The sequence below is a fragment of the Sorex araneus genome, chromosome 1, assembly GCF_027595985.1.
Source record: "Sorex araneus isolate mSorAra2 chromosome 1, mSorAra2.pri, whole genome shotgun sequence".
NCBI lineage: Eukaryota > Metazoa > Chordata > Mammalia > Eulipotyphla > Soricidae > Sorex > Sorex araneus.
Genome location: NC_073302.1, coordinates 101,904,500 through 101,927,949, shown reverse-complemented (window position 1 = coordinate 101,927,949; position 23,450 = coordinate 101,904,500). Strand labels below are relative to the sequence as shown.

The following is a 23,450-nucleotide window of genomic DNA, read 5'->3' as shown; positions in this document are numbered from 1 at the left end:
CGCGTCCCTAAAAAGCTGACTGTCTCGGAAGGAAGGGCACGCCAGCCACTCCTGTCCGTTTGTCCCCTGGCACCTTGGTCCAGCTAATCAAGGCTTGTGACTGACTTCACAGGAAGGTGGCATTCCGGGGACACGGCTGATGCTCTGCTCTGCAATTGGGCCCCAGGACCCTGACCCAGCCTTAGCCCGGAGCCCAGCTTCACCCGATACTAGCGAGACGGTTGCGCCGACTAACCAGATCCCTTGTCTTCAGGACTTCAGGAAAAGTGCTCGTGCCTTGATTAGATCACAAGTTACTGCCAAAGGCCCTCTCTCTCTCTCTCTCTCTCTCTCTCTCTCTCTCTCTCTCTCTCTCTCTCTCTCTCTCTCTCTCTCCTTCTCTCTCTCCCTCTCTCTTCCTCTCCCTCCTTTCTCTCTCCCTCTCTCTCTCACTCCTCTCTCTCCCTCTCTCTCTCTCCTCTCTCACTTTCTCTCCCTCTCTCTCTACTCTTTCACTTTATCTTTCTTTCTCATTCTCTCTTTCACTCTCCTTTCTTTCTATTGAATCACCGTAAGACACACAGTTACAAAGCTATCTATGGTTGGGTTTCAGTCATACCATGTTCCAACACCCATCCTTCCACTAGTGCACATTTTCTACCACCAATGTCCCCAGTTTCCCTCCCACCATCATCTCCCCCACCCAAGCCTGCCCTGTGGCAGGTACTTTTCTCCTCTCTCTCTTCTCTCTCTCTCCTCTCTCTCTCTTTCTCCCTCTGTCTCTGTCTCTCTGTCTCTGTCTCTCTCTGTCTCTGTCCCTCTGTCTCTCTGTGTCTCTGTGTTTCTCTGTCTTTGTCTCTCTGTGTCTCTCTGCGTCTTCTTTGTCTCTGTCCCTCTGTCTCTCTGTGTCTCTGTGTTTCTCTGTCTTTGTCTCTCTGTGTCTCTCTGTGTCTCTGTCTCTGTCTCTGTCTCTCTCTGTCTCTCTGCATGTGTGTGTGTGCAGTATGGTTTGCACACACACAAGTTTGTGCTCTCATGTTTGCTCCTTCTCGTGTTCTCATGTTTGCTCCGTTACCTAGCGTCAGCACTGTCAGCACCCATTTCCTGCGCAGAGTGATCATTCCCAGCCACCATCGTCACGGCGCCCTCCTCCCGGTGGCCTCCCCCAGCACTCGAGGCTCCCAGGTGTGGGCCAGTCCTCCTGGACCTTGAGTTCTTAACTGCCGCTGCCAACGCAATTCTGTCTTAACTTGCCTATCTACTCCCCCTCCCCCTCCGCCCCCGGGAGCCAATGAGCTGAGTCCTGGCTGGGAAACGCCCCAGATAGCGCAGGCCCGGCGGGGTGAGTTCAAAGGAGTTTTTCCAGGCACTAGATTTGGGTCCCACAGAGTCACTGGCCTTCGTGAGAGGCTGGGGTTCAGCTCTGTCGTCAGCACTGGATGACTCTATTTTTCACTACATCTTATTACTACATTACTTTTCATTGTCAGCACAATTTCCCTTTGAGATGAAAAACAGTTAAGGGCAAGTGGCCTCGGGTGTTTGCAGGCACAAACAAAAGCAGCAAAAGAACAAATATTTGTGTTTCTTTTGAAATGCAAAAGTGTCTCTTATTACAGAACTGATCTTTTAGGACAAAAGAATACTTTATCAACAATACCACCTAGGCCTACGACCTCCGAGTGAACTTAAATTGGTATTTATGCTATGTTACTCTAGTTGTTAACCACTTAGATGGCAAATGCGTGAGAATGCAGTTGAGTTGTAATACAAATATTAACCTGATTTGTTTAGATTAATCTGATTACTAGAAAACATAAACCTATAAAGCAGAGTCTCTAACAACTTTTATTTAACCAGCAAATTATTCCCATTTATAAGCTAGGCTGCCTGATTTTTAAATCTGAGATTATTACTAATCATTTGAATTAATCATAGCTGCAATTTAGGGGAGAAATTTATCACCTTTATTGAAATCCGTGTGATAATTAAATATTTTTCTTTTCTGCCTTGCTTTATATGAATTAGTGAGGGAAATGCAGGTTCTTTTTCATAATCATTTGCTCCCCACCATAAGAAAATCAAATATTTGTTGTAGATCCCAAATCCACTGACTTTGGAAGTGTTACCAAACCCTGCATTCTTCCAAAGCCATCATTTCGGTGCCTTGCAAATTGGCTACTCTGTTGACAGTCCCCAGGGATCCTCCTGGGTCCTTTTAAATGTGTTTGGATGTTTTAGCTGACTTATAAATATTCAGGCCAAAAAGAATCTGGCTTCTGTAGAAGGCAGAATTAAAAAACAGAAAGTTCTCTCGCTGGGAGGGAAAACTTCTCCATCAGTCATCTCGGAAGGAGAGAACAGGGGCCAATTACCAGGAGGGGGGAGCAGGGCGAACACGGAAATGCGGAAGGCTCAAAAGATAGAATTAAGGGTGGGCGGGGCTGGAGAGCAAACTGGCCTTGGGAGGAGGTTAAAGCAGAAGCCTTAGGACTGTTGAGGGGGTCTGCTTTCTGGACGGAGAAGAGAAAGCAGCTATGTTTACAGGGAGAGGGTGGGGGAGGAGTCGGGCGCTTGTTGAACGGCGCTATTGACTTGTTACAGGGTAGCAAATTTTGGACACTTGGTTTTTTACTTTGTGTTCTAGCTTCCAGCTCCCAGTAACAGCCTCTACTTTAATACATATTTTATTCTTTTAATAAAAGGGGCTGTGAGTGTCATGACAGAGCTGTGGAAATCAATTGAAAGTTTACTCTTCCAGTGATTCGACACAGTTAATTGAACTACACTATTTTGACTTCATTTGACGTTTGAGTGACTTCCACGAGTAGTCACGAGTAGTCAACCATCCTCGCACCACTGTGATGGTGACTGTGTTCTGCTGACTGTCATAATTCACTGGATTTCTCCGGACCACAATTTCTTCATCCACAAAGGCAGATCACTGTAGGTGTGTGCAGGGCAATAAAGATGAGGCGGTGGAACTCTTGAGAACAAGTTTCCCACAAGCCTGGTGCAAACGCTGGTGGTTTAACTGTCTGGTGCATCTACTGGCAAAATGCACCCAAACAAATACTGGCATCTTCATATGATTTTTCCCAAAATAATATTGGAAACAAGGTTATCTCTTCATACATGCTTAATTTCCAAAATTATCATCAATTTAAATAATTATTGAGATATTATTTCAAGTGCTTTATGGAAAATTGAAAACAAAACCTTATTTTTTTATCTTCCTTGGTGGGGAAAGACACACCCAGCTGTGTTCAGGGCTCACTCCGGGCTCTTGTTTAGGGATCACTCCTGGCTCTGTGCTCAGGGGTCATTCCTGGCGGATCTTGGGGACCAATACGGGGTGCCAGGGATGGCACCCAGCTCTGCTGTGTGCAAGGCAAGTGCTTGACCCGCTTTACTCCAGTCCTTTCGTTTTTGCTTTTTAAATAGGTCCAGTGGAATATAAGTTCCAAAGTGATTGAGCATCTACTAGAAACTATTTTTAAATACATGAACACACTCTCTTTTTCACAGATGTTTTATGTAATTTCTTTTGTTCATTAGATTTGCATTTCTATTATATATCTCTGCAACACAAATATGGGTGCGAATTTAAATTTAATTCTCAAACATATCATATATCTTAAATTTTCCCATCTGAGTTTTGAATAATCGCTTCTGAATTTATTTATCCTTACTATAATTACCATTGCATAATGAAACAAAAGTGAAAATATCTCACAGATTTTTGATAATTATATAAAAAGAAGCATGAAACTTTATCAAAAATCACATCTTTAGTGAAATGGGAAATGTTTTTCTTCCTTTTACCTTTCTTTTAAGTTCTTTATTATTTTTTCTCTTTTACTTCTTACATCTCCCAATGAATTCTTATGTTTTAGTTTCATAAGTTCAAGTACTTAGAAACTTATTCCAGATAAATAGAGCGAAAGTGGGGGGAAATGGTTTTATTTGTGAGGGGACTGAGGCGTAGCCAGCAGTGCTCAGGGACCAACACTTGGCCTTTCGCTCAGAAGTGACCCGCCTGTGCTCAGGGGACCGAATGTAGTACCAGGGATTAAACTGGGTCAGCTCTGTCGAGGCAAATGCCTTACCTTCTGCACAGTCTCTCAGGCCCCAAGAAAATTGTAATAGTACCACCTAAGTCTTTGAACCCTTGAAAGATACAAATCAGAAATCAAACGACATGTGTCATAGAACATTAGGGAGAGAGAGGGCACATTGGTTCAGAGCATCTGCCTTGCATGCGGAAACGCTCTGCCCATCCCTGCATCACATGGTCCCTCGAGCACCACCACTTGGAGTAACCCCCCCCCCCAGCACCTGCATGTCTGGCCTCAACACGCCCCCATCTAAATTACTTCTAATGTTCTATCAAATGATGATTCAATCAAGTTCTCTTGTCATTTGGCTGAAAACAAACAAACAAAGGGACACCAATCTACTATGTTACCAAGTCATTAGTATCAACTTGTTTTCTCCTTTCCCGAGGTGCTTTCAAACCCATAGTCAATGCTTTTCCTTGTTAGTGGACACAGAGATTTCTGGGCGAGTGGGAGCTCCTGGAAGGAGCGGGGGAAGGGAGATGGAGAGAGGTGGAGAGCAAGGTCTGGGCTTTGAGAACTGCTGCAAACCAGGAGGACCAGTGTATCTGCCTGAATAAATGAACTCCCGAGAGTCAAGCTCCCTCTCAACCAAACAGCTGAAGTGGAGAGAAGAATCCACTTCTCAGGAAGCAGCGCACGTACTAGGGGTGGGGTAGGGAACTGGGTAATGTTCTTTATTTCCCACCAGACAACCTTAATACATTTACATTTCAAATTGTGGATAATTAAGTTAAATATTACACGTTGTTAGAAAAACATAAAATGTGACTTCATTCCTGATATCTAGTAGGAGAATAATTTCTATTTCTGAATGAATGAATAAGATAATTGGAAATTATCTGGACTCCTTCCTCAAGTTTCTGGAGTCATCAGATTTAGTATTTTTATGGCATCGGAGAAGAGTGTGCAATTTGTATGTTTGTCCTCAACTCCGAATCATGAATATGGACTAAATCTCTCCAAGGGGGTTCAGTAGAGTAGGTAAATTTTTAATTAGTAAGTACTAGACAGCAATGGCTTGAGAAGGAGAATACCAATTGTTTGAGAGAGAGACAGAATGGACTGCTAATCGTTATAAGCTATATACGAAAGACGCCCTTTCTCTGCAAAGAGAATTGATACGATATCACACTTGAAAATAAAAAAGTGCTTATAAATACACATGGGGAAATTATTATCGCTTATTCTCCCAAGGGGGCAGGGCTGTGGCGGGGCCATAGACCCCCTGCCTCACCCGTGTGAGCCTCTGGGTTTGGTCCTGATGGATAGGATTTGTTATTCCACATGGGGCTGGAGCAGAGTTAACTTCCATGGTGCTCCCTCCTCCACAATCTCGCCTGTTCGGGGTGCCCACTTGAACCCTAGTTCCCGGCTCAGCTTTCCGTCTAGATCTGTGGCCCAGTAGCCTTCACCGAGATCAGAGAAGTGGCCAGGGCCATTCAAGGTAGGTACAAGGCAAATGGAGCGTTCCTCATGTTCTTATTCCTTCCGTTGGGGGGGATATTCTGAAGGATCTATCACAGCCCCCACTCCGGAGCGGAGGCCACAGTTGAAAGGTGTTCTGAAAAACGTTGAATCAAGAGTTAGAGCAGAACCGCCTGCAAATCAGCAGCACCGTTAGTGGTTGAGTAGCACTCCGTTGGATAAACGCACCATGCTTTCTTTACCCAATCACCTACTGATCAGCATTCTGTTCTTTCCCTATCTCAGCTACTGTAGATAAGTCTGCCATAAACACCAGAGTGAATACAACTTCTGGTGTCAATCATTTCCTGTTTTTCAAATAGATAGTGGGAAGCAGAGTTACTGGGTCGTATGGAAACTCTCTCTTTCATTTATTAAGGGCAGTATTTGTGTTTTGATCTGGAGTAGAAAGAAGGGAAGAGAACAAAGAAGAACAGTCTGTCAGTTCCCTGAAATGAACTTAATACAAAACAGGAGCAAAATCAAATAACATTTAAATCATCCCAAATGTAGAGATATGCAGCCAACATGAAAAATTAAAAAAAAAAATCCACCCCAAACACCTCTGAATTTTGATTCATCTTTGAAGTCAGTTTTGATTATGCCCTGAGAAAATCATAAACCAGCACATATCGTACTTCCATGGAGCGCAGCCAGCTTGAGTGGCCAGGATGTTCCTCGATTCAAAAGCCTTCAGGATTCTGACAACAGGATGATCTCGGCCGGGCGAGAGCAGAGCGAACAGCTGCAAGCACAGGCCAGTCCAGGCTGGAGACCAGATGTTCCTTTCCCAGCCTCCCAGCCTCCTTCCTACCCTGGGGACCCCAATCGACAAAGCTCTTTGACCGTTTAACCTGGTGTTCTAGAGGCAAAGTCTTGTTCTTCTCTCCATACGTGAACAATCAACTACTCCAAGAGTTGGTGCATGCGCCATCTGCGTGGCCCCGCTGTCGGGACCAGGCTGCAGAAACAGGCCTGGAACCCCTGTTTGATTTCTCGTTCAGGTTTGCTATCATTTGGAATCTGCTGCATGAGACTTGCTCAACAACACAAATAACAGCAAACAAACCACAGCAATTTATTGGAAAGGAAAGTGATACAACAGACCTGTTTGTAGAGATGAAAGAGGAGGAACTACAGGCGTGCCAGATAAAACTCACCAAGAATTCCTGGGCAAGGGAGTCATGCTCTTTGTCTGCTTGGGGGCCATATTTGGTGGTACTCAGGGTTTGTTCCTGGCCTTGTGCTCAGGGATCACTCCTGGTGGTGTTCAGGGTCTACACAGTGCAGAGATGAGCTGGGGTCTGACTCTGCAAGGCACGTGCCTAACCTCCCAGCTCTCAGGCCTCAGGTAGTGTTATTTTATTTTATTTGGGGGGGGGGGCATACCCTGCAATGCTCAGGGGTTATTCCTGGCTCTTCCCTTAAGAATCACTCCTGACAGGTTTGGAAGACCATATGGGATCAAGCCCAGGGCAGGCGCATGCCAGGCAAGTGCCCTCCCCGCTGTACTGTGCACCTCATGTTATTTCAACGCTGCTGCAGGCAGATGGGTAGGGTGGGGTCCCTGATCGTGAACTTTCTGGGAAGCTGCTAGTCACCTCTCTCTCATCCCCTTCCCTTCTGCCCCACCCCGCGTATTTCTCTAAATAAAGTTGTTTTACTTCCCTCTTTCGCCTCCTCATGAAATTCTTTGCTGTGAGGGAGAACGGCAGCCCCGGCAAACCAGCAGAGGCTAGGACTGACTTTCCTTTCCCTGCCAAAAAATGAGCAATCCTCGGTCCAGCCTGAGTCTACACTCCCCGAACTCAGGCGGTCGGCACAGTTCCCTGCCCTGCTCTCCGGGCATTTCTTAGGTGCCACTTGATGGTTTACTTACTTTGGGCCAGAGAGATGGTACAAGGGGTTAAGGTCGCCTTTCAGGCGACTGGCTCTAGTTTGAACCCTGGCACTGCGCATGGGTCCCTGAGCCCCACCACAGAGCTCAGAGCCAGGGGTAATCCCTGAGCACCACGGGGTGTGATCCAACCTCCTTCCCATCGCTTCTTGGCCTTTTGGCTAAGATCAAATGCAGTATCTGTTCTTATCAACCTCCTTCCGCCATCCCCTTCCCAAATAAATAGACTCCTTTGTTTCACTCTGAAATGCTTCCCCACTAGCATCTGGACGGAAAATGTTCTCCACCTATGACTGATAAAGAACTCAAAGAGGGAGGTAGTTCGCATGGCACAGCACCTATGTAACCTTATGTAACCTTACGCTTCCAAGGGAAAACACCATCCCATTTCCAGGCAGCAGTTAATCACTTTTGCTTTCTGCTGTAATATGTTTCTGTGCCTCGGGTAGAAAAAAGATAATGTCCCAAATGCCTCCCTTTCCTCTTCGTATACAGATTGAGAAACAGCCGTTTCCTAATCCACGGTGAAGGCTGGCAGCCCTGACCAGCATTCCAGAGCAGGGTGCAGATGTGGAAGTCTTCGCGCCCCATTTGGAAGCAAAGGACGAATGCAAAACCGGAGGCCAGAGTCAGGAGCTTCAGATGAAGGGCCTGACTTCTATTTGAGCACTGAGAAGCAGAGTCGGATCTTTCACTCTGCTCCTTCCCCAGCTTCGGGTCACTCTGTCCCGCCCCAGACAACATCCACCAGGAGGCCCACTAACCAGTTATAACTGGACTCAGAACATCGTAAAAGAATGCAGTGAGTCCGGTCCCGGGAAGGGTAGGCGGGGCTCGCCCTGGAGGACCACGGGGGACAGATGCTGTGAGTGTGGGTGTCCCCAAGCACCCATCTCTCCACTAGAGCTGAAACTTAATAAATAGGGACCAGCGAGGAGGCGGGTTGAGATGAGACCAGTGTGGCCCACGCGCCCTGGAATGGGCCCTAAACTCCACACTCCCTTTAGCTGTGGACCCTGGGTGGGTGAATTACCTTTGCCGCCTCTCCTGTCTCCCTCTCTGGTGCAAACGGGGCATTTTCCCTTTCAGCTTTGTCTTCTCTTCACCACCACCCACCCACATTCCCATCATTCCACAAGCACCCTGGCTTCTCCAACCCACGTAATTGGTACCACCCCAGAGCACACAAGGTAGGAGTCACTTTGGGTGCTGTGGAGGGAGGGTTTTTGCAGCTTAAACAAGGTACATTAGGGCTGGTGCCGTGGTGTAGTAGGTAGGGCATTTGCCTTGCATGCAGCTGACCCGAGTTGCATCCTTGGCATCACATACGGTCCTCTGAGCCCTGCCAGGAGGGATCCCTGAGCACAAGGAGGCATGGCTCAAGAAAAGAACGAAAAAAAAGTGACTTTTCAGTGGCACTGAGTGCTTTATTTTTTTCTTTTTTTTCCAGAAAAGGGGACAGCATAGCAAGCCAAGTAACTCTCAGAATCCCTGCCCCAAGCACTCCCTGGCTTCCAGGTTCCCTGCAGAACTGACTCTCATCAGGGCAATCACCCGACTTTGGGAACAATCAGAGTGAGAACCACTTCAGAAGCTCCGGTAAAATGGCACAGGGGTGTCTGATGAGGGCTTTTGCGAAATCAGCTTTAAAACATTGCCTATTCTTCTGCCCAGACATCCTCTCTCTCTGACCTTTTCAGCTCTGTCTAGAAAGGCGACCATCCCACCCTCCCTTGCTTGCCGGTCTTGCCCCAAAAGCAAGACGTGCTGATGCAGACCCGGGATGAACAAGGGTTCTTCCCTTAGTGTGCTTGTGCTCTGAGAGAGGACCCCAGGGGGAGAACGGAGCCTGCTCTGCTCAGTTCAGCCGAGCACTGTCCTCCAGAGAAGAGGGGCTGTGCGGCTGGCGCCTGCTCCAGGCAGCCTTCCTGTGGGGGGACGCTGCCTCTCCCCAGCCAGACATTGTCTCAATACTACACCTGGCCCTGGCCAGAGCTTGGGCCAGAGCAACAGCCCAAGGGTGAGGGTGCTTGCCTTGCAGGCGCCCTACTCCTATGTGACCCCCTGAGTACTGCCAGGAGTGAGTCCGGAACCAGGATAAAGTGCTGAGAACAGCCCAAGTGTGGCTCAAAAAGGAAAGAGGAAGGAAGGAGGGGAGGGAGGAAGGAAGGAAGGAAGGAAGGAAGGAAGGAAGGAAGGAAGGAAGGAAGGAAGGAAGGAAGGAAGGAAGGAAGGAAGGAAGGAAGGAAGGAAGGAAGGGAGGGAGGGAGGAAGGAAGGGAGGGAGGGAGGGAAGGAAAGAAGGAAGGAAGAAAGGAAGGAAGGGAGGGAGGGAGGGAAGGAAAGAAGGAAGGAAGAAAGGAAGGAAGGGAGGGAGGGAAGGAAAGAAGGAAGGAAGGAAGGAAGGAAGGAAGGAAGGAAGGAAGGAAGGAAGGAAGGAAGGAAGGAAGGAAGGAAGGGAGGGAGGGAGGGAGGGAGGGAGGGAAGGAAGGAAGGAAGGAAGGAAGGAAGGAAGGAAGGAAGGAAGGAAGGAAGGAAGGGAGGGAGGGGGGGAGGGAGGGAGGGAGGGAAGGAAGGGAGGGAGGAAGGAAGGAAGGAAGGAAGGAAGGAAGGAAGGAAGGAAGGAAGGAAGGAAGGAAGGAAGGAAGGGAGGGAGGGAGGAAGGAAGGGAGGGAGGGAGGGAAGGAAAGAAGGAAGGAAGAAAGGAAGGAAGGGAGGGAGGGAGGGAAGGAAAGAAGGAAGGAAGAAAGGAAGGAAGGGAGGGAGGGAAGGAAAGAAGGAAGGAAGGAAGGAAGGAAGGAAGGAAGGAAGGAAGGAAGGAAGGAAGGAAGGGAGGGAGGGAGGGAGGGAGGGAGGGAAGGAAAGAAGGGAGGAAGGAAGGAAGGAAGGAAGGAAGGAAGGAAGGAAGGAAGGAAGGAAGGAAGGAAGGAAGGGAGGGAGGGAGGAAGGAAGGAAGGAAGGGAGGGAGGGAGGGAAGGAAGGAAGGGAGGAAGGAAGGAAGGAAGGAAGGGAGGGAGGGAAGGAAAGAAGGAAGGAAGGAAGGAAGGAAGGAAGGAAGGAAGGAAGGAAGGAAGGAAGGAAGGAAGGAAGGGAGGAAGGGAGGGAGGGAAGGAAAGAAGGAAGGAAGGAAGGAAGGAAGGAAGGAAGGAAGGAAGGAAGGAAGGAAGGAAGGAAGGGAGGAAGGGAGGGAGGGAAGGAAAGAAGGAAGGAAGGAAGGAAGGGAGGGAGGAGGGAGGGAAGGAAGGAAGGAAGGGAGGGAGGGAGGGAGGGAGGGAGGGAGGGAAGGAAGGAAGGGAGGAAGGGAGGGAGGGAGAGAGGGAGGGAAGGAAGGAAGGGAGGAAGGAAGGAAGGAAGGAAGGAAGGAAGGAAGGAAGGAAGGAAGGAAGGAAGGGAGGGAGGGAGGGAGGGAGGGAGGGAGGGAAGGGAGGGAGGGAGGAAGGAAGGAAGGAAGGAAGGAAGGAAGGAAGGAAGGAAGGAAGGAAGGAAGGAAGGAAGGAAGGGAGGGAGGGAAGGAAAGAAGGAAGGAAGGAAGGGAGGGGAGGAAGGAAGGAAGGAAGGAAGGAAGGAAGGAAGGAAGGAAGGAAGGAAGGAAGGAAGGAAGGAAGGAAGGGAGGGAGGGAGGGAGGGAGGGAGGGAGGGAGGGAAGGAAGGAAGGAAGGAAGGAAGGAAGGAAGGAAGGAAGGAAGGAAGGAAGGAAGGAAGGAAGGAAGGAAGGAAGGACTCCCCGAGCCCAGGGAATGTGCCCATGTCCAGAGGGTCACCACCCTTGCTCCACCCTCTGCTGCTGACAGCTTGAAATTCTGCATCTTCCCTTCCAGGGGGTTCAGGGTTTCATTTCACTGAGTCCCACAGATCCGATAGGCAGCGCGTTCTCCAGAACCCTCAACAGGGCTTGGAAGAGTTTTAATATCCATCCCAAGATTGGCCACTCAGGTTGTTCAGCCCAGCCGGCCCTATCTTTCACGGTCACCACAACACTCCCTTTTGTTTTGGTCTGGTTTGGGGACCCCATCCAGCTGTGCTCAGAGCTTTCTCCTCTCTGCATGTGGGGATCACTCCTGGCGAGGTTCACACATATGCCGGCATCAAACCTGGGTTGGCAGTGAGCAAGGCAAGAGCCCTCCCTGCTGTATGACCTCTCTGGCCCTACCCACCTACCATTCATCCATACATTTATATTCCAATACCATGGTTTCTTCTAACATCTTAAATCAACTCAGATGAGAATCTTTTCTGTAATAGCTTGTAATTGCATTTACTTTCTAGGTACTTAAGTGGGCTGATGACCTATGATCTGCCCACAAGTGTTAAGACTGCTACTACCCTTACCCAAACCTTGAAACCAAACCAAACAAAACAGAAAAAGGGGCTGGAGTGATAGCACAGTGGGTAGGGCGTTTGCCTTGCACGCGGCCGACCCAGGTTCTATTCACAGCATCCCATACGGTCCCCTGAGCACCGCCAGGGGTAATTCCTGACTACAGAGCCAGGAGTGACCCCTGTGCACCACCATTGTGACCCAAAAAGAAAAAAAAAAGGAGCCAAACATGAATATTCTCCTTCCCTTCTCCCCTCTCCACTCAGTCTTTCCCCTCCGCTCCAAACTGGGGTCTCCCCTGCTGGGTGTGCCTCAATCCTTCGTCCTGCGCACAGAGAATTTTTCTCATCATTCTGAACCCACTTTCTTTTCCTGGATTCCAAATCATAGAGCAATCCTGTAGCTTTCCTCCTTGCACTGGGCACTCCTGAACTGGTGGATGGTCACGGATCCCCCATCCTCCCTCACCCCCAAATTCTGAGCCCTTGGGCACTCATGGCACCCCCATCCATGTTCTCATATGCCTAATCAGGCCTGAGTTAAAGCTTTCAAACCTCTCTTTTGATTTCAGCCTTGCCCATCCAACGGCCTGCCCGAGGAATACTTTCTATCATCACTCTTACGACAAGGGACTCTCATTTCTTCACCGAGATGAAAAGCGGTATAATCTTATGAATAGGATGAAGCTTGTATAAAGTAATTATTACTTGACCCATTTGTTAATCATTGCCCAAGAGCTGCGGGTGTGTTTCTGCTTTTGTTTCCGGATTACATTTTATTGAATTCAGTTACTTTGAAAACTCAGGGAACAATCTGAGACGCATGCTTGTGCTCCAACATGAAATATGTATTTTTAAATTGGATTTTCTGTTTTTACATTATTTCCAGTCATCTGTAGCTTTTAACATTTTGAATTAAAATTTATTTTGAAATACCTTGCAAATCGAATCAACTTATAAGAGATTGTGAAAGTGTCTCTTTTTAAAAAATTTCTTTTCAGGCTATTTTTTTTTAAACTGGAAGGCAGGAGGAAGCTGTTCCTGTTTATGTAAATGAAGTTTGGCTCGATGTTAGTACTCCAACTGGAGCCACAAAGTTAATGGTTTAGATTAGTGGGGAAATATTATGCTAAAAATAACTACGTAAAAATCAGCCACTCTTTGCTCATGAGAAAGCCAGAACGCTGAGCATCACTTCTTACCTGGCACAACCAGTTAGCTAGAGCTTCCAATTGACCAAAAAAAAAAAAAAAAGCCCACCTTATTTTCTTCCACTACATGGGTTAGAATAAGGATAACTGAAGAAGGGTAAAACAGGTGAGAATTTTTTTCTAAGTAAATGTTTTAAAGATTATTTTTTATTTTTTAGATTTTTGGGTCACACCCAGCGATGCACAGGGGTTATTCCTGGCTCTGCACTGAGGAATTATTCCTCATGGGCTTTGAGTACTAACGGGATGCCATGGATCGGACCTAGGTCAGCTGCATGCAAGGCAAACACCCTACCAGCTGTACTATTGCTCCAGCTCCTTAAGATTTTTTAAATGGTTTAATATTGGCACTTTCATTTGGCTGAGCCTATTATGAAGGATGAAATTACTAGCCAGCAGAACCACTCCAGAAGGGATGATTCAGAACAAAGTAAAAAGAAAAACAAAATAAAAAGAATGAGTACCACCAAAGTTCCTAGAATGAAGACCAGCTCGAGGAATAGCCATCGTGAGTGGGTTCATCCAAGTTCTAGCTAACTGGGTTTTCCAGGGTTCCTCCAGGCCCGGAAGCCTAGTGTTAGGCAGGGGGGCATGGGTGGGGTAGGAGCCAGCCGCCCCAGACCATCTGTCCAGGTATTTGGGGAAATGGGAGTGAAAACACCAGATTTTTCAAAATCCACTGATAAATGCAGGACAGTCATAACAACAGCTTGTGTCATTCTTTTTTCCTAGATACTTGGACAGTCTACATTCACTGTGGAAGGTTTAGAACATAGAAAACTTTATTACAAAGAAAGATTTGATCACTCAAGTGTACTGAGAAATATAGAAGCAAAGGCAGCACCATGACAGGCTCATAAAGAAGCCAGAAGAGGCAAGGCCTAGGTTTCGCTTCCAGAATTCCTGGAATTGAGTAAAGATTCCTAGAATTGAATCATGATTTCCCCGAAATGAGATAGCCATGGTAAGGTCAACTAAAGTTACCAGGTACAGGTAGGAAAGAGCCCCCCCTCTATGTGACCCTTATGAAACTCCAACTTACAACCAATCAGCTAAGTACAAGTAGTGAAAAGCCCCTCAGACTTCGGCCAAAAGGGTAGTTCTCGGAAAGTTCCATTCTAATGCTGTTGTATAAAAGCCCCTCATTTTTGAGACTCTAGGCCTCTAGTTCCGAGAAGACTGCCACTGTGTCAGTGAGGCAGATGAGGGTCCTAGCTCCAGCTAGCCAATAAAGACCCTTTGCTTATTGCATCGCAATTTGTCTTTGTGTGATTCCTCTGAGGAGATCTTTGCCCAGTTTTACAGTACAAGTGCTTCCTTTCATTGATTCACACATAGGTATGAAAGTATACAAAACAAAACCCTTGTATTTTACATATCACTTTACTTCCTGGGTTTTCACCTATGCCATGTGTGTCTTATAAACAATTTCCATAAGAATGTCATAACCACTTCCCCATCTGTTGGAATAGACTGAGAAGATAGTGGGATTTAAGTGACTCCTTAATAGCTATATAATGGCTGGAGTCAACTTAATTTGATTATTTCTCTACTGTGAGCTCCTCATGTTGTTTCCATCTCCTTGTTGTGTAGGAGAATCACAATGACAGTCATTGCCCCCATTTTTTGTAGTTCTCTCCCATTTTTTCTGATTAATTTGAAGCAAGATAGTTTGCTAATTTTAAAACCTTTTGTTGTGTATTTCTCTTCCTAGCATTTTTATAGATTTATGTGCTCACCAGAAAACATAAGAGGACAAAATACATATTTGACCATATTTGTCAATTGGGTAGATTAAAGTGATTATCTCTTTTTTGGGGAAGGGGGTACATCCAAGTTGTTCAGGGGTCACACATGGCTTTGTGCTCAGGTGGCAGCTTATTTGGGAGTGTTTAGGGGACTATATGCTGTATTAGGACTATATGTTGTCTGTGTATAAGGCAAGTGCCTTCACCTTTGTACTGTCTCTTCAGCAGAACATCTCATTTTATTTTTAGTGGAGTAGTAGAATTACATATATATGTACATATAATCTTTTATTTGGAACTTTTTCTTACACATCCCATATATTTAGTATCACTTTGATGATCCACGTTTTGGCAATCTAAAGTCTTGTTACCTTTAGAAACCCTATTAATTTATAGAGCTCCAGTTGCCCACTCCAGCCTGGCCCAAGAATCAACTCATTCATCTCAGAACATCCACTGTTACTCAGGACGGGGGGACCCTAGGGGTCCTCTCTGGAGCCCCTTTCCCTGCTCACTTGGCCTGTCATGCTCACCCCCTCCTTCCTGGTCCATCCTGCTCGAGGACATGTCTACTTTTGGCACCGTTGGGGAGTCACACAGCTGCAACTACAGCAAAAGCTCCTTTCAGAGATAATCCATTCACCGGGGCAAGAGAACAGTCATACTATGCTTGTTGCACAGTGGGTGCCTGTCTCTGGGGGCAAGAGCTTGCCAAGCTCCCAAAGACGGGATGAAGAACCAGGGAAGGAAGTTCCTGTGATAAGGCAGAGTAAGTGGCACCAGGGTCCACTCAAACAGCCAGAGATGCCCTAGAAAACAAGCCCACTGACCTCTGTGGCAAAGGCGGCCATTTCCCCTGAGTCTGTTCTGTTCATTGGGATGTAAGTGGTTGACACAGGCATCGTCGTTGACTTATGTGTAAATGAGGCAGTGGTTGACTTCCCTTTATAAATGAGCTCACTGGATGTGCTTAACTCTCTCCTACTGAAGGGCACCAGACAAAAGAAACAAATCTGATTTAAAATGCAGAGCTGAGCTCACACAAAAGTAAGGGAACTTTCAAGGCAGCCAAATAGATGATAACAGTTCACTTCAGGGCTTTGGGTGAATGCTGGGAGGGACCCAGATGGGTGGGTCTGTCCTGGGAGCTACTAGGCAAGGGACATGGACTGTAACGTCCACAGGAACTAAGGCTTTGGAATGTGCAAAAGCCAGTCCTGTGGATCAGCCTTGCCCACAGTGAGAGGAGTGTAAGAGTTTTTGCAGGGTTTGGCGTGGGGGAAACTTTCCCCTTAGACATTATACCTACTGGACGCTCTTGTGAAGGTTCTGGGTCCAATGTTACTGCATAGTCATCTGATGAGAGGGACTCCTGACGCGTGTATCCTGGAGTGATTCGCTCAGTATGTGAAGGTCGAATCATGTATCTTCCTCTCCAAAGTGCCCTCTACACCTGGTTGTCCTAGCAGCTTCGTAGAGGGCAAGAGAAGAGGCCCTGATCACCACGACTACTGACTCCTCCTGGTGCCTGCCATGTGTGCTGTGATGGTAACGGGACAGGGGAGCACCTTAGACCTACCATCCGTCACTGGTTGAAAGAAACACCATCGTGCCTGGCCAGCCCATGTTTGATCCTGGCACTGTGGATGGCCCCCTGAGCACCACCAGAAGTGATCCCTGAGCACAGAGCCAGGAGTAAGACCTGAGCACTGCTGGGTGCAGCCCCACCCTCCATTGAAAGAAATAAATGTAAAGTGGTAAAGATGATGGTACTTACCGCTGCCGAGATGTGACCCCGGGGGCCGCACGCGTGTGCGGCTACTCCGCAGCTGCACCGGCGTGAATCCAGACCCAGCTGAACCAACTACAACATGGACTGCTCCTTGCAGATTGTCTCCAGCCAGAGAACTAAGCCGAGACCCCATGCCCGCCCGGGAGGGGAAAGGTATTTCTCTCTCTCGCCTGTCCCTTCCCGGGGATGAAGGGCGTGGGGACCGCCATATTATGACGACCACAGATGGGGTTTACAAGCTTGCAATGATCGAATATCCGGAAGAACTCTCCCTGGACTTAGTTGTTAAAGTACAGAAATCCAAAACCGCGCGGCCGCTACTGCGGCTGCACGACCTCATTTCTCTTCACAACAGGTCTGACTCTAGTGGGGTGCTCCTAACAATAATGGTGAGGTTTGTGTTGAAATATTGAATGTAACCAAAGTAAATAGAAAGTAAAGTGAAATTTATCAGTTACAAGGCGGGGGGGTGGTGGTGGAAGGTGTACTGTGTTTTGTTTTTTTTTTGTCTTCGGTGGTGGGATATGGGCACTGGTGAAGGGATGGTTTTTTCAGCATTGTATGACTAAGACTTAAGCCTGAAAGCATTGTAATTTTCCACATGGTGATTCAATAAAATAAAATTTTAAAAAAAAAAGATGATGGTACTTGAGACCACCCCGCAAAGGAGAAAATTAGCCATAGCAACAGAGCGATGACCCAGTCTGATTTCATTCCTACTATGCTTCTAAACTTTCTCCAAGGGACTTATTTTAATCCAGGGCACTCAAGGATTTCACAGATAAAGCCCCCTTGAGTACACCTCACAGCCTAGTCCTAAAAATCACGCAAAAAGAGTGATCCACCTGGTGCACAGGCCCGCTGGAAACAGCCAATTCAGATAGGAGAACAGGATATGGACTGAATCACCACCTTGAAGGGGCTGATGATGGCGCAAGAGCTCCCAAGAAAAGGTCAGTGGTTTTACAGACTATATGAGTTCTAATGTAGAAAACTTTGCTCACTGAAAATAAAACCTTAATGAGCAAATTAAAATCAGGACTTAAACCAGATGCATCCAAAAGGTCAATGCTGAGAAGTTACATAAAGATTCATTCACTCCAATTAGTATCATTTCTGTTACAAAGAGGGGGAGGAGAAGGAGGAGGAGGAGGAGGAGGAAGAGGAGGAGGAGGAGGAGGAGGAGGAGGAGGAGGAGGAGGAGAGGAGGAGGAGGAGGAGGAGGAGGAGGAGAGGAGGAGGAGGAGGAGGAGAAGGAGAAAAGAATTCAGATTCCAACTTCAACTGGGCCTAAGCAACAGTACAGAGCTTGTCTTGCCTGTGGGTTGACTCCAGCATCCTATACGGCCAGCTGAGTACTGCCAGGAGCGACCCTGATTGTAAAGCCAGGTGTGGCCCCAAAACAAAACAAGAAAAGAAACTTCCATACCAGGAAGGGCGGCATTGAATTTTTTCCCCTTATTGATCGCTGGCTCAGAGGAAGCCGCAGTGTGAATCCCAATGACTACACGAGCCGGTCACTGCAAGGCTGTGGCAGACGCTTGGTGACTGTCATTTCAGAGCAGGTGGAGAGGTAGAACCCAGTTTATCACCATCATTCTGGGAAATGGCTGGAAAACCCAGTGCATTGATGCATTATGGCGCTGACTTGTGCCTTGGTACAGAAAACCAAGGGCTGAATTAAGCTCTGACCAGCCAGACATTGGGCAAAACACGGAAGCACCATCGTTCTCTGGCACTGCAGAGACTCCCACAGCATGCAGAGCTGACGGAGGGTCCTTCGGGGCCTTGAAAGGTCAACAAGGTCAAACTCTACCCCCAAATGGAAGCAGTGACAAGGGTTCACAGAAGACCCTGAAGCCTGGAACAGGATGGTCATGGTGGAAGTTACTCTTGGTTCCTCAGGGGTAATTTCCTGACAGGCAACAGGACAGCTGTTTAGCGGGGAGAAACTTCCTTCCCATAAAACCTGTTCTTGCTGCTGGAGTGATAGCACAGCGGGGAGGGCATCTGCCTTGCACGTGGCCGACCTGGATTCGATTCCCAGCATCCCATAGGGTCCCCCGAGCACTGCCAGGAATAACTCCTGAGTGCAGAGCCAGGAGTAACCCCTGTGCATCGCCAGGTGTGACCCCCAAAAAAGCAAAAAAAAACCAAAAAAACAAAAAAACCTGTTCTTCCACACACTCTCACGGTCATCACCACAAACTTAAGATTCTGGCCAAACACAGAGCCCAAGAGACAGACACACAGAAGGCTTAGAATGGCAGCCACAATGCAGTTCCTGGGGGCCTGGTGCTGCTCGGGAGACCCCCCGGGCCACTGGGGTGTGGAGACTGCGTCTCCCAACTCTCTGGAGACCATGTCCAACCCGGCATTACCACAAAGCCCGAGAACAGGCCACGTGCACTCAGTTGGCAAAGTGGGAGCCCGTGGGAGCTGGGGACAGGGCTCCCTTTCTGAGCTGAGGCCACAGGACCCCAGTGTCCATTCCCTCTTAGGGATCTTTAGAGGCGTCTGTTCATTCAAAAGGCAGGGGGCTGCCGTTGGCCCCGGGGCGGCTTGTATTTTTGGCTCGGAGGGTTTCTCTTCTCCACTCCTGAATATAGAATGCGATGGGCAGGCAGACACGAAGCGAGCACGACTCCCACAAATCTGGGGGTGAATGAAGCGGCAGTAGGGATTCTGGGATTCCTTCCCCCGGTGTGGGGGAGTGCATTCTCTAAGTGAGAAGACGAGGAGGTGCAGATAGGTGGCTGGTCAGGAGGAAGTAAGGTAAAAACTTGGGCAGAAAAAAGTAGCCTCCCCTCTTCTATGGTCATGGGTCCACAGTGCTCTCCAGAATTACCCAAGACAAGACTTGCTGGGACAGCAACGCGCGACCTCCCCCTTCTTTTTGCATTTCCCTCCTGGTGGAATTTGTTTGTTTGTTTGTTTTTGGGTCACACCGGCAATGCACAGGGGTTACTCCTAGCTCTGCACTCAGGAATTACTCCTGGCGGTGCTCAGGGGACCATATGGGATCTGGGTTGGCCGCATGCAAGGCAAATGCCCTACCTACTGTGCTATCGCCCCAGGAATTTGGGGCAGAGGTGGATACCCACATCAAACCATGAAGGCATAAGAAGCTCCTCAGGACTGGCAGAGCCCCGGAGAGCGGGAGCCAGGCTTTCCAGGGACTGGTGAACTGGTAGATTGTGGCACCTCCCACTTGCTCTTTGCCAGTGAGGGCTCTGTGGCCCCCACTACTTTGAGTCTGCCAGAGACAGCCCCACTTAACCCTTTATTAGTGCCCACTGTGAGACTCAGCCATTCTTGATTAATTTCCTGGTGGTCTTTGCACTGTTTTCTTAACAGATCCAAGAAACTTTGGAAGCATCTCCAATGGTGGATTTAACTAACATTGACAGCCGAATAACTATGACGGACTTGGGCACACACACACACAGACTCGGACTTTGGAAGGTGAAGCAGCAAAGGATAAGCTAGTGCTCTTTTCTTGCATGGGGATGACAAGAGTAGAGGAGTACGGGGAGACAGTGAGGGGGCAAGGTCGGGTTCATAATTCCAGAGTCCAGGCATCAGATGTCCCTGCTCTGTTCCACCGGCTCTGTCGACCCGGGAAGGACTCAGAGCCACCACGGTCTCCTCGCCATGTATAGGCGGATGCTGAGGTTTAAGATCAATGATCTTGAAAATCCCCCCAGGGGGGCTGGAGCAATAGCATCGTGGGTAGGGCATTTGCCTTGCATGTGGTCAACCCAGATTTGATTCCCAGCATCCCATATGGTCCCCCCAGGAATAATTCCTGAGTGCAGAGCCAGGAGTGACCCCTGTGTATCGCTGGGTATGACACCCCCCCAAAAAAAAAGCAAGAAAAAAAAATCCCCCCAATGCTACAATCTTATCTTGAAATTAACAAAGTAATATTAATATTGCAGTTTCATAATCTGCAGTGAGATATTCTCACCTTCCACTCCGTCTGCTTGCAGACCTCGAAGTGTGAACCATTGCACTCGGAACCAGAAATGCTTACAAGTTAAGTTTTCTTTTTCACTGTGAAAAAAAAAAAATTAAAGTGCCGAGAGTGTTTCATCAGTTCAAATTAACATTTGGACACGGGGAAGCCGTGATGCGTTGGTGCAAGAGGCAGTGAGGGCTCTTCCATTCTGCACGCCATCCAATTTTCTCAGAATTGGGGTGTGTGTGGGGGAAGCCATGCTCTGAAATCTAATGAACTTAAAAAAAATATTGCAGAATACTTTGGAGGACATTTTAATTTTTCACCTGTTTTTCTAAATTGAGATAAGGGAGGAGGTGTGTGGAGAGACGCCTTCGTGCTTCCTTCTGCACCCTGAGAGCTCTAAGGCGCTTGCTTCTTGCCCTCTTGGAGGGGTTTTGGGGGTTCTGGCAGCGCTGAGGCAGTTCCTATCCTGTGCTCAGGAGAGATCCCGGTGGTGCTGGGGTACCCAACTCGGTGCCTGGGATCGAGCCAGGGCACATGCAAAGCAAGCACTCAGCTCCTCCTGAACCGTCTCTCTGGCCCCTTGCTGCCTCTTATTGGGCTATTTCCTACCAGGGGTCCAGATTGGGTAGTTGAGGTTGTTTCTAGAGAGGCCCAGTCAGCCCGGTCCCAATCCTCAAACTCTAAAGAAAATTCCACCTGCGAAACCCTAACTCAGGAACAGCTTCTGATCTCTAAAGAAAACCGTTTGCTCCTCAGAGCCCGGATGAGGGTGTCTGACGGACAATCTTTGCTTGGGTGAAGCCACACTGAACTTGATTGGCACAAAACTCAGAACCCTCTTAACACGTGGGTGGCGGGAGCCAACGAGTTAAACAAAACCGATTCGATGGATTTCCTACCCCCAACTGCCCGCAGGCTCGGTCACCTCTGGAACAGTGCCACTGACCCCGGCCGGGACCAAGACCACAACCACCCTTCTTCCTGGTCTCTTCACTCTACAGGCAGACAGCGAGGGGCATCTGCTAGCTACCAGGGAGCCGGGCACCATGAGCACCCAGAAGAGAAGCTTGGCTTGGGGCTGAGGCACAGGAAGGGCAGGCACGGGAGCCTCCCCTCCCCGCACCCACCGCCTATGTGGGGAGAGCCCGACCCAGCCGGGCATGGAGGCAGCCAGGGAACAAGGTCCTGCAGGCTCTCTCCTCCCCACCCAGCCCAGAGCCCCAGTGCTGAGGAGCCGCCTGGTCTCCTGGGGCCAGGGCAGGAGACGTCAGGGTCCTGGTGCTGCTGCTTGAGGCCCAGTGAGGGGGCGACCGTGGGCCCACTAGGGGCCCCGCCTACTGCCTGACCCGCCAAACGCCTCTGGCACCAGGCACTGGTGGTGAGATCGGAGTCTAGCAGGACATAAAGAGTGTGTGCGTGCGTGTGTGTGTGTGTGTGTGTGTGTGTGTGTGTGAGAGAGAGAGAGAGAGAGAGAGAGAGAGAGAGAGAGAGAGACAGACAGACAGACAGACAGACAGACAGACAGAGACACAGAGACACAGAGGCAGAGATATAGAGACAGAGACAGAGAGACAAGGACAGAGAGAAAGACAGTCAGAGATAGGGAGAGACAGACAGAGACAGAGAGAGAGATACAGACAGGGAGAGACAGAGACAGAGAGACAGAACAGAGAGAGACAGAGAGAGACCCATAAGTCAGACAACTCCCCCAAATAATCAATTTGGTGACCTTTTAAAACTTGGTTACCAAATAATATTTTTTGGAGATCAGTTGATGACAGTTGCTCTTTTCTTGATTCTTTGAGGAAGATAAGCAAATGTTAATCTGGTGTGATTACATAAGAATAGGAGATCCTGAGTCACCTCAGAGAACTGACAGTACAGACATGACAGACCCTCAGGGTGCCAAGAACCAGCCACCAAACAGAGCGGGAGGGGCAGAAGCCCTGAATATTACAGGTTTAAGGTCAGTGGGAGAGGGGAGGGTTTGGGCACCTTGGTGGGGTGTGTGTGTGTGTGTGTGTGTGTGTGTGTGTGTGTAGTAATCTTGTATCTTGATACCATAAATGTTAACGCTATTGTAAGGATCCAAACTAGAATAAAAAAATTTTAATGGAAGAAAAAGAAGAGAAGAACTTGAAGAAACCCAAGTGTGTGGGGCCGGAGAGATGGTGCAGTGGGTAAGGCAGTTGCCTTGTATGTGGCCAGACCAGGTTCGGCCCCGGGACCCCACATGGTCCCCCTGAGCCCTACCAGGAGTGATCCCTGAGCACAGAGCCAGTAGGAAGCCCTGAGCACTGCAGGGTGTGGCCCAGAAAACAAACAAATGAAATAAAGCACAAAAGCAAAGACAGCCTGGTGTGGCCTTCGATGTGTCCAGGACAGGAACACCCGTGGCAGGGCCTCAGGGCTGCTTCTCAGACACCTGCGTGCTGAAGAGCTCCCATGGAAGATGGCGGGGGGGCTGGAGCGCCTGCTCTGTATGTGAGCCTCCGGGGTTTAATCCCCAGCACCCGGTGCTCCCCGAGCACCACATGGAGTGGGACCCAGCCCACAGAGTGGACCTTCTGGGGCTGGAGAGCGGGTCCAGGCGACAGAGCTTGCCTTGCTGCAGGCCACCTCAGGGGGTCCCCTGAAGGTCTAGGCAAGCTCCCCCACAGAAAGCGAGGTGCTCCCCCAAGCACCCCCCGCCCCCGTGGCCCAGGCTCCTCCCCACCCCCCTGAAACAAAGCTGGGCGAGCTCGGGCCCTCACTGTCGTGTGGTTGTGCTGGACCACGTGGCCAGCTCCCCTGGGGCTCCTTGGGACAAGGTTCCAGCCCGGCCCCTGCACACGTCCAGCACTTCCCGATGTGGACATGATGTCGTCGTGCTGCATAGGGGACCGAGGGCAGCTCTGTCCAGAAGCCCGTGGAGCACCGTCCACGCCCCCGAGAAATGATCCAAGTCTCTGTGCC

At 48.8% G+C, this 23,450-nt stretch overlaps 1 pseudogene; it reads left to right on the top strand.

Moving 5' to 3' along the window:
* The first annotated feature begins 7,602 nt into the window (after positions 1-7,602).
* On the top strand, positions 7,603-7,694 carry LOC129401144 (U2 spliceosomal RNA; annotated as a pseudogene).
* Positions 7,695-23,450: the final 15,756 nt, after the last annotated feature.